The sequence below is a fragment of the Crocuta crocuta genome, unplaced genomic scaffold (genome assembly GCF_008692635.1).
Source record: "Crocuta crocuta isolate KB4526 unplaced genomic scaffold, BGI_CrCroc_1.0 scaffold54, whole genome shotgun sequence".
Lineage (NCBI taxonomy): Eukaryota > Metazoa > Chordata > Mammalia > Carnivora > Hyaenidae > Crocuta > Crocuta crocuta.
Window position 1 is genome coordinate 3,995,558 of NW_027530356.1, and position 15,850 is coordinate 4,011,407.

A 15,850-nucleotide genomic window follows, 5' to 3' on the forward strand; every position below is an offset into this window, starting at 1 on the left:
TTACCCTCTCAATATCTCTTTCCTCAGCAAGCCCCTCCCAGGAATCTTCTTCCTCTTCCTACTTTGTCAAATTTGCCCCCAGAAAATGAAGACTTTACAGCCAGTCATGACCTCTGGCCTCCTTGTAATTCATGAAGCTGACCTCAGCCACATCCGCTTGGCACATCCTCCTGTCCTAACACAGCTGCTTGGCCTCCCTGCCTTGGGCCCTTTGCTGGCAAGATCCTGTCAAGATGCCTCTGTATTGGTGGTTTTGCTCCTCTGCTCATGATGGTTACAGAGCCCCAGCCCTCTGCGAATGTGGTGGGAGAAGCCAGCTCAGCAATGTGTACCCGACATCTCCAGCTGTGTCCTACTCAGCCCGGGGAAATTCAGAGTGGCTCCTGCTTCGACTTTGAAAGTATTCCTCCCCAAACCCAAGTGCTCAGTATCCACAACTCCACTTCACAAAAGCCCTGTAAAGAAGTAATCATTGTCTCCACTTTTCAAGAAGAAGAAACAGATTCAAAGAAGGCACATGACTTATCGAAGTCATGTAGCTTGGAGTCAAGATTCAAACCCAGAACTGTCAAGGCCGACACTCTCTCTACTGTCTCGGGTAATACTTCCTTCCCTTTGCTGAGCATCTATCATATCTCAAACAGTGTTCTAAACATAGTAACAGTATTATTTCATTGAATCTCACAACTGCATGAACTAGGTATTAGCATCCCATATACTAGATGGAGAAACTGAGGTTCAGAGAGATGAATCCTTTTTGGATAATGTGCATTTGTCACTCACTGAATGCCTGGAAGATTAGGGAGATTTTTGCTTTTTCTGCTAACAGTGAAAGATGCAAATAGTGCGGTCCTCTTCCTCCTTCCTCTTGCCTTTGAGCAACTGTTATGAGACCATAAACAAAAGGCAAAAACAGAAAAATCAGAAATATTTTCCCAGACATCATCAACCTGACAAACAATAAACTATCTTTAAATCTTTTATTACATAAGAAAATTGAAATCCTATTTGTGTAACCCACTGCAGGTAGATTTTCAGTTGCTTGTAGCTAAGCCCATTCCTAACTCATACAGGAAGGTCCTATTACTGCCTTCTTACAGGTAAAGAAACAGATGAAGGGGCACAGTGAGATGAAGTATTTTTCCAAAGTCCACAAAGAGTAAATGACTATGGCCTATTGATAGTTGTCTCCCGTATTCTTCTCTTAATAGCATAATTTCCCAAGTTACTGCTGGACACATGAATGTCCAAATGGCCCAGAAAATGGTCATTTCCCAGGCTTCCTTATGGCCTTGTGGGCCATATGACTATGTTTTGGTGAATGGAATGTGAGTGGAAGGTAGAAATGTGATTAACTCCCTGGTCATGCCCTCCAATTCTTCTTGCTTCTTCCCACCGGTGGTGATAGAGTCACGTGGACCAAGTTAACACCTCAAGAAATGGCAGGAGAATAGGCTAGAAGGAGCCTAGGTTCCTGAATGACCTCATGGGTTAAAGTTGCCCTACACCCTGGGGTCATTTATCAACCTGAGCTTTTAAGTGAGAGAGTAATCCATTTCTATCTCATTAAGCCATTGTGTTTTGGGGTCTCTTAAAGCACCATTACTATGGCCAACAAGTTTGCAAATGGGGATCTAATTCTAGACTTGAGTAATTTCCCCTACAAGTCCAAATATCTAAATCAGAGATTGTGAACTCAAATTCCTACAGATGCTAGGTGAATAACAAATTAGTGAAGAAGGCTAGGCAGAAACTATGGTGAACTGGAGAGCATATATGTGGTTACCAAGTTCTAGGTTCTTTTTTTCCCAATAGACTATGTTTCTCAGCCTTCCTTATAATTATTTGGGGCCATGCAATTGAGGTCTGGCCAGCATAATGTGGATAGCAGGAATGAATGCTGCATCCAGGCTTGGCCCACGAAAAAATTTCTCACTCAATAATGTAGTCTTTCTTTTCTCTCAATTGAAGTGGAAAAGATGCCCTGGGAAGTCTTCGAAGCCAAGCAATGAATATGGCAGAGCCACAGGGTAGAAAAAGACTGGATTCCTATGTTACCACTTTGAGAAGAGCTGCCTAAATTACATTAGCATGTACATTTTGACATGAGTAAGAAACAAAGTTTTCCCAAGTTGATTTCATTACATGCTTGGGGCTACTGTTAGCACCGCATAGGATAGCTTATCCTCACTCATACACAAAGGGAGCCCGAGGAGGAATGCAGACCCAGTAGTGTCAGATATATATATTTTTTAAAGAAGACAGAATGTTTAAAAAAAAAAACAAACAAATGTTTTGTTCTGTTTGTTTGTTTTTTTAAAGACAACAGAAGACAGAAAGTTAAAACATCCCATTTTCAGTGTTGGCCAATACTGTGAAGGTCAGACATGACCAAGACCCAGATGGACCCGGAGAACTCCAGGTTTGCCACCTCTGGTTCAGGAGTACAACCCTGATCCTGGGACGTCAGTCAGCCAGCTTCCTCCATTGGTCCCACGCTCCTGAGGTACAGATTCGATGGCCCACCAAAATCCAATTAATGTTCCAAGACGTTCCCCAATTTGTTATGCAGGCTTATTAAACTTTAAGCCAATGGTTTTTGGAGTATAGCTGGAAAAGCAGGAAATTACCTATTCTCTCATTTGATACAAGTAATCTTGCCAAGCATTTATCTGGAGCGCCATATTCTTAAAGTTAAACCTAATAATGCCTACATGTCCAACTGCATTCATCAAAATGAAACTACAGTAAAACCTTGGTTTGCAAGCATAATTCATTCTGGAAACATGCTTTTAATCCAAAACATTTGTATATCAAAGTAAACTAACTTTCTTTCTTTCTTTCTTTCTTTCTTTCTTTCTTTCTTTCTTTCTTTCTTTCTTTCTTTCTTTCTTTCTTTCTACATTTATTCTATTTTGAGAGACAGAGAAAGACAGAGCATGAGCAGGGAAGGGGCAGAGAGAAGGAGACACAGAATCCAAAGCAGGCTCCAGGCTCTGAGCTGTCAGCACAGGCCCCGAGGCAGGGTTTAACCTGCAAACTGCAAGTTCATGACCTGAGACGAAGTCAGATGTTTAACAGACTGAGCCACACAGGTGCCCCATCAAAGCAAATTTCAGGAACCATAGGTCCAGTTGTGATCATGTGACATGCAGCATCATAGAGTAGTCATATTGTAAGACATCGCTTGTTTATCAAGTTAAAATTTATTAGAAATTTTTGCTCGTCTTGCTGCACACTCACAGAATAAGCTACTCACAATCCAAGGTTTTACGGAATTTATAAACTTTTCTCTTTTTGGCCACCTACGAAAATTCTTTCCAACCCAAGGCCCAACTCAAAGATTATCTCTTCTATGAGGTCTTTTCCATCCAGCTGAAGGAGGATGTTCCTCTTCTAAGTTGTGAACGCCTGAAGAGACCAGAACATTTTCCTCCTCATAGGATCTGTTCCTGGAATGACTTCTAGCTCATAATATGTGCTCAATACAAGGACTCATTCTATGCATTAGTGTTTTGTGATTGTTGTTGTATATATTATCATTGTTTTGTTTCACTTTGTGTGTGCCTAAATCAATGGTTCGTCATAATTGTGCCTTCCTTTCTGTGGCAAGACATTGTCAGGAAGCACTGGAACTGAAGGCACTGTCTTCAATAATTGAATTCAGAAAGGTCAAGTATCTTAGCTGTTTAGAAGTGTAGACTCTGAAGGCACTCTCTGGAGACTGGGTCCCTGTCCCATTTACTATCCATACAACTTTGGGCAAATTATTTTTTTTTAATTTTTATTTATTTCTAGGAGAGAGAGAGAGAGAGAGAGAGACAGCGTGAGCAGGGGAGGGTCAGAGAGAGAGGGAGTCACAGACTGAAACAGGCTCCAGGCTCTGAGCTGGCAGTCAGCACAGAGCCCGACGCGGGGCTCGAACCCACGAACCACGAGATCATGACCCAAGCGAAAGTTGGATGCTTAACCGACTAAGCCACCCAGGTGCCCCAACTTTGGGCAAATTATTTAACTTCTCTGCTTTTTGGTTTCCTCAACCGTAAAATGGGAGTAATAGCAATAGTACTGCTGTATTGGTTTGCTAGGACTGATATAATAAAGTACCACAAATTGGGTGGCTTATGTGATGGAAATTTATCATCTCACAGCCCGGGAGGCTGGATGAAATTGATCATCTCAGATCAAGGTGTCAGCAGGGTGAGCTTTCTTATGGGTTGTGAGGGAGAGGCCTATTCTAAGCATCTCTCCTTAGGTTATAGGTGACTGTCTTCTTCCTGTGTCTTTTCATATGGTCATTTCTCTATGCATGTGTGTCTCTGTGTCCAAATTTCCCCTTTATAAAAGAACATTAGTCATTTGAGATTAGGACTCGCCCTGATGACTTTAATTTAACTTGATTACTTTGTAAAGACTCTATCTCCAAATAAGGGCACGTTTGCAATATTGGGACTTAGGACTCCAATGTGTCTTTTTGGGAGAGAATACAATTCAACCCATAACTGAATTCAACATAATCAGATTGTCATGAAGATGAAATGAATTAGTATGTGTAAAACATTTAAGAGCCGTGTCTGTTACACTGCAAGCTTTTAAAAATATTAGATATTATTATACTTCTTAAAATCTTGTCATACCAAGGTGACCCTTAAACATAAGTCATAGGAAATTATACTGTTTATGTATAGTTGTTTGGGGGCAGTGGTTGGAGAAAAGTGACGGTGATTTCAGTCCTTGCTCTCGGGATCTAGCAAAATGGAGAAAGTGCCAGTTTCTGACACTGATAATACAGTAGAAGGTATGGCAAGAAATAGCAAGTTATCGCACTCCCCATAAGCTTGAAAATGCCTCAGTTTGAGGGGTATGTCATACACTGAGAGGCACGGCACAGTGAGAATTTGTCCTTCCATTTATTACTAGGTATTGCTCATTCATGTTTAGCAATAATTACAAAATCAATACAATAAAAGATAGCAGCTTAAATTTTGGAATTCTGGAATTTGACCTCTCTTAAGTACAGAGATTGGTTTCAAAGCCTTCTTAGATGTTCTAGAGTTAAGATTTTTAACTAAGTCACTGATGCCAGTTGATGGTTGTGTGACTCAGACACTGAAAGAGAGCCCAACAAGCCGTTCCGGTCACAAAATTTATAAACATAAGTATTTCCTAATAATGCCCAGGTATGCAAATCCCTGATTTGTAAGAATCTCTACAAAAAGCAACAAAAAGCAAAGATTCTCTTTAGTGGCTAATATGAATCCCCTTTTAACAAAAGGGGAATACAAAAAGCCAGTTCTCAATGTTATGCTCTCATTCTCTTGAGAATGTATCAAAATTTTTAGTCCAATTCCTGAATCATTCATGAATGCAATTCTGTGGTGATATGGTTTATACATTCCTTTCAGTTCCAACAGCATTTTAAATTCTGGCCTCTGACTAAAAGTTTCAGTGCAGGTCCCATTGCATTTGTTGATTTCACAAATGAATGGGTCAGCATTATGAAGAAGTCAGTGTCCTCTCAAAAGCCCCCTTCAAAGCAGAGGCTGCTTGGGTGGTAATGGTGATCTGAGTATTGCCTGCTTAAATAGACAGTCAGTGATGCACATACCATCCAACCACATGTGAAGCTTATTGCTGGATTATTAGAAGACCAGGTCAGGAAACCTAGCTGGTAAGTATGTACCATGGCAACCCTCAAAGGTCAGATATACTATTTCAATTATATGAATCTGCAAATCCAGAGCATTTCCCTGAAGTCATGCTTCCATCATTTGTGAGCTTTGAGAAGGGCAGAAGGGTATACCTGAGGTGTCTTTTCTCTTCTCTCCTCCCATCTCCTTCTCTAGATCCTCCCAACAGCCTCCTCCCTCTCCCCCCAACCCTCCACCCAGGTCCCTCTCTTCTTGAGTACCCATTTGGTTCCGGTACACTGAACCAAGTCAGTTGCAAGATTTAGTCTTTTCACCTGAGGTATAGCCATTAGCTCTAGGTGTAAAATAGCTTTCGTGTTTTGTTTTATTTTATTTGTTTTCTTTCTGCTACATTAAAAAAACTTTTTTGTAACGTTTATTCATTTTTGAGAGAGAGAGATAGACAAAGTACAAGTGGGGGAGGGACAGGGAGAGAGGGAGACACAGAATCCAAAGCAGTCTCCAGGCTCCAAACTGTCAGCACAGAGCCCTATGTGGGACTTGAACTCACAAACCACAAGATCATGACCTGAGCCAAAGTCAGACACTTAACCAGCTGAGTAACCCAAGTGCCCGTTTCTCTGCTACTTTTAATAGGTACATGAAGATTAAGAAGAAAGCTTTATATATTTTAAATTATTTTCTTATTATGGAAGTAATCATGTTCATTGTAAAAACTTTAGAAATATGGATTTTTTAAAAATTTTGTGTGTGCTTTATTTTATTGAAGCAACTTGTAAACATTTAATGTTTTTTTTTTTTCCTGAGAGAGAGAGAGAGAGACAGCGTGAGCAGGGGAGGGTCAGAGAGAGAGAGGGAGTCACATAATCTGACACAGGCTCCAGGCTCTGAGCTAGGTCAGCACAGAGCACGACGCGGGGCTCGAACCCATGAACTGTGAGATCATGACCTGAGCCGAAGTCAGACGCTTAACCGACTGACCCACCCAGGCGCCCCATTTAACGTTTAAAACTGAACAGTATCGTGGGGCACCTGGGTGGCTCAGTTGGTTAAGCGTCCGATTTCAACTCAGGTCATGATCTCGCGGTTCATGGGTTCGAGCCCCGGGTCAGGGTCTGTGCTGACTGCCAGCACAGTTCCTGGAACCTGTTTTGGATTCTGTATCTCCCTCTCTCTCTGACCCTCCCCTGCTCACACTGTCTGTCTGTCTGTCTCTCTCTCAGAAATAAATAAAAAATTAAAAAACAAAAACTGAGCATCATCATTCCTTTCCAGTGAAACAAAAAGAAAATTTTAAAATAAGCAGAAACAAAATTACACTAGAGAATCTCAACTCCAAATAAGATCCTACAGGTTCTGCTGATTCTCTCATTGAGTGGCAGGGCTCAAGTCCTCATGAGGAAAGAATTTTATTTTACAAGTGTCATCTTAAACTGCAAGGATTGCCATTAAACATCACAATTAAATGTGCCCAAGAAAAAGCCATGTTGTCAAAATGCCTACTTAACCCACCCAAACATCATTCTATAACCTCATTTTTAAAAGTTTTTTTTTAAACAAGAGAAAGTAGACAGATACATGTTGATGAGTACTAACTATCCACACTCACACAAAGACACAGCGTAATCTCTGAGCCAATATACAGAGAAAGGAGGGGGAAAGATAGAATTCTATGCACTACAACACAAGAGCCTCGTATGCTCTAGCTTCCAGTAGAGCTAAGGGAGCAAAAGGATTTTCTTTTTCCCCCACAGAACAAGGTGGTATTGAGCTCATAAAGTTTTTGTTAAGACAGGAAGGGATAATCCTCCGGACCCCTCCTCAGGTAAACTGAGAACCATGGTATAAAGGAAAAGAAAAGAGACTTCAAAAAACAGGGCAAATGAGCATAAGAAGAGGGGGCAAAAAGATTGCAACTTGCTCCCAGGGACTGGAGAAAATTAAAAGAAAGGTTCAGATCTATCAGCGTTTCGTTAGTCATCTTCTCCTTCCTCCCTCTCACCATCATCTTCGTCTTCTTCACCTTCATCCTCACTTCCTTCTTCATCAATATCTTCCAATCCTTCATCATCATCATCTTCTTCTTCTGCTTCCCTTTCTTCATCATCCATATTGGGAACGAAGTAGTACTGTAATGGATTTGGCCAAATATCATCTTTGATAACCTCTCCTAACTCATCTGCACCTGTTTCAGAATGGTCAGTAAACCAGGTGAAGAAGCTCTCTGGTTCCTCACGCTGTCTCTCCCACTGGCTTTATTCTGCACTTGACTTGAACGTCTGGTCACATCCTTTCCAGATTTCCATTTGATTTCAGTGGTCTTTGAAGATGCATCACCGCTTTCATTCAGATGAAATTCTTTGGACAGAACTTTCTGCTCAGGGTAAGGGTTTTCATCAAAATAAAAATCTATTCTGTAATCTGATTTAATTAGTATATTCAAATTCTGTCACTTCAACTCTTGTCAAATGATGCAGCCACTCTACATCCTCACCCCAAGCAGTGCAGACACTTGTGGGTGGTTGACAAATGTTTTAACCAAAAATTTGAGATTTTGGTCACTAATCCTGACCTCTTCTGAAAAGATGGTTGACAGAGTTTGTTCTATTTCTGTTGTACTTTCAAAATCTCCTTACTGGCTTGTTCATTAAGTTTGTCTATTTCATTTCGTACTTCATCAATATGTTTAATTGCTTCTTGTTCTTTTTCTCACTTCAGAAACTGCTGAGGGGTTGGCGCCTCAGGAGGGAGTCAAAGTTTTTTGTTTGAGGTGGGAGTGAAGACTGGTGTTGGGTGCATGTTATGAGGAAAGTTCAGGAAACAAGTGCAGACTCATGTCTGGAAGCTTCAATTACTCCAGATATGTATTTATTTTATTTTATTTCTTAAGCTTTATCTAATTAAGTAATCTCTACACCTAACATGGGCCTCAAATTGATGACCCCAAGATCAAGAGTTGCATGCTCTTCCAACTGAGCCAGCCAGGTGTACCAGACATGGTTTTTTTTTTTTTGCAAGAAAAGAAAACACCCAGATGCTGAAGTCCAGAAAAAAACATGGCTGGCTAACATTTTGATGCATAGTTTGTCAACTTGCATATACTTTTAAATCTCTGAATTACCATAGTCAGATCACCCAACTAGTCTGTCTAGAAGAAAGGCAGATGCTGAGAGGAACAATTACCAGGTTGATGACCCCCACCCCCAACCCAGCTCCCCACTCCATGTCCAGGAACACTCTGAAGGACCATATCAATCAATTTCCAAACCCTTGCAAGAGTTTCTGTGCTGGTTGCTAAGTCTCCTCATTTGTCTCCAGTCAAACATTATTCCAAAGTTGGCCTTGGCCTCAGATCACCAACTGACAGGCAAAATACAAATACACGGTAAAAAGGAAAGGACCTCCCAAATTTTTGAAAGGAAAAAAACAACTTTCACTAAGGCTAACTCAGCGCAGCAGCTGGGCGAGTTCAGTGAGGAAGTACATATTCTGAACATGTGGCCTCCATATTTTGAAAAGTCAGCTCATGCTGAAGAAATTTATATCTACCAGGGGGAAAAATAATGTCTCTTGGTAGATTTTACAAATGCAAGCAGTTGAAAATGTATGTTCATGGACATGTCCAGACTCATTTTACATATAGAATATATACAAACCTGAACATTTTAAGAATATTTACTAGAAAATGATATTTTAACTCTAAGTAGTATCCTCAAGAGAGAATTAAAAAAAAAATAAGGTTGTAATTCAAGAAATAAATACAATAAAAATGTATAGCCCAAGAATGAAAAACAATTCTTAGACATTAAAAATATGGTAGTTTAAGCAGAAAATTTAAAAACAAATTGAAAGATAAAATCAAAGAAATCTCAAGGATAGTAGAAAATGCAAGTTGATTGAAAATGTGAAAGAATGGCTAAATTGTAACGTATAAATCCAAGAGGCTAATGTTCAATGACTGGAAGCTCCAGAGAGAACAGATGAAACAAAAGGAAAATATAAACAAAAAAAAACAATAAAAAAGAAATTCTCAGCTGAAAGGAGTCTCTAGACTGAAGAAAGAAGAAAAAAATGCTGGTATGTCAGATACAGTGAATGAAGAATGAACCACACTCAGTCACAATGGAACTGTGGGATTCTAGAATATCAAAGATTTTTAATAAGGTTTTATTTAAATTTCAGTTAACATACAGTGTAGTGTTAGTTTCAGGAGTGCATTGTAGTGATTCAAAACTTATATACAATACCTAGTACTCATCACAACAAGTACTCTAATCCCCATAACCTATTTAACCCACTCTCCACCCAACTCCCCTCTGGTAACCATCACTTTGTTCTCTAAAGCAAGGGAATCAAGAGCAAAAATAAATGATTGGGACCTCATCAAGATTAAAAGCTTCTGCACAGCCAAGGAAACAACCCAGAAAATTAATAGGCAACCAACGGAATGGGAAAAGATAGTTGCAAATGACATATCAGATAAAGGGTTAATATCCAGAATCTATAAGGAACTCACCAAACTACACGCCCGAAAAACAAACAACCCAGTGAAGAAATGGGCAGAAGACATGAACAGACACTTCTCCAAAGAGGACATCCAGATGGCCAACAGACACATGAAACGATGNACTGTACACCTGAAACTAATATTACACTGTACGGTAACTGTACTGGAATTAACATTAAAAACTTAAAAACACAGTCACTATAAACTACAAACCAGGGAAATAAAGAAGTATCTTTAAAGGCTTTTTAAAAGCAAATGATGACAACAACAACAAAAGCAATTAAAAAATAAGTTAAATGATAAAAAAAAAGGTCTGTTTCTTAGTTTGCCTCTCTCAGAGTCTCTCTCTTTCTCCCTGTGCTGGTTTGTTTTATTTCTTAAATTCCACATATGAGTGAAATCATATGGTATTTGTTTTTCTCTGACTTATTTCACTTAGCATAATACTCTGTAGCTCCATTCATATCATTGCAAATGGCAAGATTTCATTTTTTTATGGCCAAGTAATATTCCATTGTGTATACCACATCTTTTATTCATTCATTAGCTGATGGACACTTGAGCTGTTTCCATAGTTTGACTATTTATTGTAGATAATGCTGCTATAAACACTGGGGTGCATGTGTCCCTTTGAATTAGCACTTTTGTATCCTTTGGGTAGTGCAATTTCTGGATTGTAGGGCAGTTCTATTTTTAACTTTTTGAGGAACCTCCATACTGCTTTCCAGAGTGGCTGCAGTAGTTTGCATTTTCACCAACACATTCTGTGCTCATGAATCGGAAGAACAAATACTGTTAAAATGTCTCTACTACCCAAGGCAATGTACACATGTAATGCGATCCCTATCATAATATCCAAGATCTCTTAAAATCCAAAAATTTTCAGAGAGAAAAAATAAATTTTCTTCTCTGTTAAAAAATCAGACTGGCATTAAACTTCTCTTTATTTTTAATTTTTTAAAAAATATTTATTTTTGAGAGAGAGAGAGAGAGTGAGTAGGGGAGGGGCAGAGAGAGACACATAATCTGAAGCAGGATCCAAGCTCCAAGCTGTCAATACAGAGCCTGATGCGGGGCTTGAACTCATGAACCACGAGATCATGATCTGAGCTGAAGTCAGACGCCCTATGACTGAGCCATTCAGGTGCCCCAAACTTCTCTTTAGCAATACCAAATGCTACAAGACAATGAAACTCTGCCTTCAAAGTTCTGAGAGAAAATTATTTTAAGTGAAATTCAATATTCAATCAAAAAATTAAACTTAAAAATTAATTTAAGTGAATATTCAATATTCAATCAAATTATTAATTAAATTTGATAGAATAAAGACATTCTAAGTCAAGGAAGAACTCAGTAAGTTTACTTCCCATATTCCTGTTCTATGGAAGTGATTCAAGGATGTGTTCCAGCAAAACAAGGGAATAAACTAAAAATTTGTGGAACTCAAGAAACAAGCCAGTCAAGAGAAAATGGAAGGAAGACCTAGGGTGACAAATTTTCACCAACTAACTGCATGTAAAACCCAAAAATCTAGTTTTTAGCTGGTGGACAAAAGGCTCCAAAAGGTAGGTCTCTGGAAAGAAAATGTATATAAGTAGAAAGAATTCAGATTTGATACTATCTTGAATAAGTTGGAATATCAAATTGTAAAAAATGCAGCAACACAAGAAATGGGGTGGGGCAAACGAGGCAATTAGAAATCCCAAGAAACACCCAAGGCTATGCAAAAAAGATATGTAACTATAGTATACCATGGGGCTGACCTGTGATCAATCTTTATACAGAAAAATGTTGTAAACACTGTTGACCAATTTGCAGCTCTTGGAATCAACCCACAATCCAGGCATAAGGAACACTTCAGTCTGGTGGTAGAACAAAATGTGTGTTTCCTTTCTTGACAATATAAGTTAAAATTAAGGATGTAAGGGGTACCTGGGTGGCTAGGTGGGTAAAGTGTCCGACTGTTGGTTATAGCTCAGGTCGTGATCTCACAGTATGTGAGTCCAAGCCCCACATTAGACTCTGCACTGACAGAGCAGAACCTGCTTGGGAATCTCTCTCCTGCCTACCCCCTCCCTGGCTTGTGCTCTCTCTAAATAAATAAATATGTTAAAATTTTTTCAAAAAAAGTTAAGCATTTAAATATGGTAGAAAGGAATACAGAGATGAAGGAAAGGATAAGGACATTTATATATTCACCTCACGAAGTGAAGAGTCAAGATATAGTGGCAGGAGGGGCACCTGGGTGGCTCAGTTGGTTGAGTGTCCTACTTTGGCTCAGGTCATGATCTCACGGTTTGTGGGTTCGAGCCCCGCGTCGGGCTCTGTGCTGACTGCCAGCTCAGAGCCTGGAGCCTGTTTCAGTCTGTGACTCCCTCTCTCTCTGACCCTCCCCTGCTCATGCTGCCTCTCTCTCTCTCTCTCTCTCAGAAATAAAAACATTAAAAAAAATGTTTTTTAAAAAGAAAGAAATAGTGCCAGGGTTGATGGAATTAAAAATAAGGAGGGGAGCCTGAGTGGCTTAGTCGGTTGAACGTCCGACTTTCACTTAGGTCATGATCTCGCGGTTCGTGGGTTCAAGCCCCGCGTCGGGCTCTGTGCTGACTGCCAGCTCAGAGCCTGGAGCCTGTTTCAGTCTGTGACTCCCTCTCTCTCTGACCCTCCCCTGCTCACGCTGTCTCTCTCTCTCTCCTAGGAATAAATAAAACATTAAAAAAAAAAAGGATGTGACTATATAAAACTGTATCTTATATAGTTACAAAGGCAACTAATAGAAAGGATCTAGAAATAATGACATAATCATATTGAAGTGGAGGAGAAGAAGACGGAGTTTGGAAGATGGAAGATAAGTGAATTAAATCCGTGCCTGTCTTCAAAGAAATCAACAGAGATTGTCTTAAATTGTTAAATAAAGAAATAAGAAAGGAAAAATAATCCATTGATGAGTTTATAATAGATAAAAGCCAAGTGTATGACAACGATAGCACAAAGGCCAGGCCAGGAGAAACAGAGCTGTGTTGAAGATTCTTACACCACACATGTAATGGTATATCATCAGTTAAAGGAAGATTATGATAAGTGAAAGAGGTACAAAATATTTCTGCTTCCACTCAAATGGACTCAGAGGGACTAGATTTACCATCTTGCCTGAAACAACTAAAACATCAGACAAAATATATGAAAAAATGGCACCCAACGCATTGGACTTTAGGCAATTAAGGACAATGATCATTGAAAGAGAAAAGAGAGAATATATGTCTATACAAACACGTGAGCACAAATATTTATAGCAACTCTATTGGTAATAGCCCTAAAGTGCAAACAACCCTATTGTCCACCAAAAGATGAATAAAAACAAACTGTGTTACATGCATAGAATGGAACGTACCACATAGCAGTAAAAAAGAATGAACTATAGATACACATAATTACATGGATGAGTCTCAAATTAATTATGCTGAGTAATGGAAACTCCCCTGTCCCAAACTGTATACACTGTAAGATCTCATTTATATAAGTTTGTAGAAAAAGGAAACTAATCCAGGTGACAAAAAGCAGATCGAGGACTGTAGAGAGAGGTATGAGGGATGACTTTAAAGGGGCATGAAGAAAGTTCCAGGGGTGATGGATATGTTCACTCTCTTGATCGTGGTGATAGTTTCATGGTGCACATACCATGTCAGGAAGTTTCAAGTTGTTCACTTTAAACATAGGCGGTTTATTTTATGTCAATTATACCTCCATGATTAAAAAAGAAAGGAAGATACTGCATAAACATTATGGCAATAAACAATAATACATGACACATATATTATATATATCTATGTATATTTATACATGTAACATATATAACACATAACAAGTACATAAAAATATATCACAAATAACAAAATAATAAACAGTATGTCATAAATATCCTCTTTTTAAATGTTTATTTATTTTGAGAGAGAGAGAGAGAGAGCATGAGCAGGGTAGGGGCAGAGAGAGGGAGAGAGAGATCCCAAGCAGGCTTCATGCTGTCAGTGCAGGGCCCGACATGGGGCTCGATCTCACCAACTGTGAGCCCAAATCAGGAAGCTCTAACCAACTGAGCCCCCCAGGTGTCTCTGTCATAAATATATTCTTTTAGAGATAGGGTACCTACCAAAAGAGCTAAAAAGAAAAACTGTTAAAAGTGGTTCCCCAAGTGAGAGATTGGGGAAAGGGGTTATTCAAGGGGAGGACAGGGAACTGCTTCTTAGTATAAGCCCTTCTGGCTTAGCTCATTTTTAACATCGTCCATGTATGTCACTTTGGAGGCACAAAGAAGCAGAGGCTAGGACAGCATTTGACATGCCAGAGATGTACTGAGAGGAAGCCTAGGGAGGACAGAGGGCGATAAGAGTAGGAATAGACCAAGAGAGGGTCAGACTGTCATCAGGGCCGCCTCATGTGACAGGAGAGGGGGAAGTAAAGATTGGATAGGAAGAGCCTCAGAACCTGGCACAGTTCTGAGAAAGCCTGGACAGGCTGACGGGGGAGGGTCTGCACAAAAGTTGCCCATGAGAGGAATCCTGTGTCAGGCAGGGTGGACGGGTGCTGGTACCCAGACTGCAGTGTTCAGTGAGTGGCTGCCGGCAGCCCGAAAGGGTGGGGCTCGGCGTGATTGCTGTGGCCTCCAAAGATGTGGCAGCTGGGCTTGCCATCCCGCCAGACATCCACAGCAGGTTCTTGTGAGGGGACATCTGAACAGTGTATCTCTGTGGCTGCCACAGCACACACCGAATGGATGTTTACCTTGTTCAAAAAGTTTTTTAAGAGAAGAATTAATTCCTCTAATCAACAGGTGAAATGAATAAGCATCCAAGTCACACTGTCTCTTTTTCTTTTTTTTCCTGCTTTTTTCTCTGAGCAATTCTATACATTATTCAGTGCTCATCATAATAAGGGTACTCTTTTTTTTTTAATTTTTTTATTTTTAATTTATTTTGAGAGCAAGAGAGAGAAGTGCAGAGAGAGAATCCTACAGAGCCCGAGGCAGGGCTCAAACTCACAGACCTTGAGATCAAGACCTGAGCAGGAATCAAGAGTTGGACGCTTAACCGACTGAGCCACCATGGTACCCAGCCACAAGAAGTATACTCTTAATTCCCATCACTTACTTCACTCAGCCTTCCATACAGCCTTCTCTGGCAACCACCTATCTGTTCCCTATCGTGAAACTACAGAGTGAAACCCTCTGGGTTTTTGTTTGTCTCTTTTTCTCTTTGTGTGTGTGTGTGTGTGTGTGTGTGTGTGTTTGCACAGTCTTTTATAAAGTCCATCACCCTCCTGGTTGGTACTATTTATTCTGCATTCCTTTTTTTGCATTCCGTTTGTGTTGCGTTGAGTAGGTTAAATTTATTTGTTTTTTCTTAATTGAAGGGTCACAGTGAAAAACTGGAGAGGCAGCCATTTTTTCCCAAAAATATACATAGAGTCAAGGAATAGGAGTCAACAAAGAAAGAGAGTCAAAGAATGGAGTCAGCAAAGAGGAGGATCTCTTGAGGACCTATGGATTCTGATGAAACAGCCTCAGGAATTACATACAACCATTTGAACAGATTGAGCTCATTAGAAGCCCTCTAATTCTGTAACTCTCACAGCTTGGAAATTCCCAATGACTTCACAAATAAGACTAACAAATAATAAATAAATTCTGCTTACAGTATAA

General features: G+C 39.8%; 1 pseudogene; it reads right to left on the bottom strand.

The window, feature by feature from the left end:
• Window positions 1-7,624: 7,624 nt before the first annotated feature.
• On the bottom strand, window positions 7,625-14,843 carry LOC144233119 (protein SET-like; annotated as a pseudogene).
• Between the last annotated feature and the right edge of the window lie 1,007 nt (window positions 14,844-15,850).